A 419-nucleotide genomic window follows, 5' to 3' on the forward strand; every position below is an offset into this window, starting at 1 on the left:
CATCCGTGCTCATATATTTATAGAAGACCCTTTCGCCACTACCGCACGCCGACCCCAACCAATGCATCGGCTTCCAATACGTGCTGCGCCACGCCCTGGTTTGGATCATGGGGTAGTTGCCGTGGTCCCGTTGGCCCTGGTCCCCGTCGATGTCCTGAGGTTAAGAAGGGAGGCAACGAAGCGGCCACAACCACTGTGTACCCGTGTGAGGTACCGCCTCGGCCTTCTTGCGCCTCGCCCTCACGGCTTGAGTGGGCCATTGCTTCGCAGCCTCCATGGGCTATCCGCTACACAAACAGGTGTACTAGGTATAGCACACCCGCCTGAAGGTTGGCCTTCGCCCGCCTTGCATCCTCGCCCTCTCTGCTGGAGGAGGTTATCAACTCTTCCGCTTTTTGTGAAGAAGCAGGCGCGCATTT

This window comes from Penaeus monodon, chromosome 31, assembly GCF_015228065.2.
Source record: "Penaeus monodon isolate SGIC_2016 chromosome 31, NSTDA_Pmon_1, whole genome shotgun sequence".
NCBI classification, from domain to species: Eukaryota; Metazoa; Arthropoda; class Malacostraca; order Decapoda; family Penaeidae; genus Penaeus; species Penaeus monodon.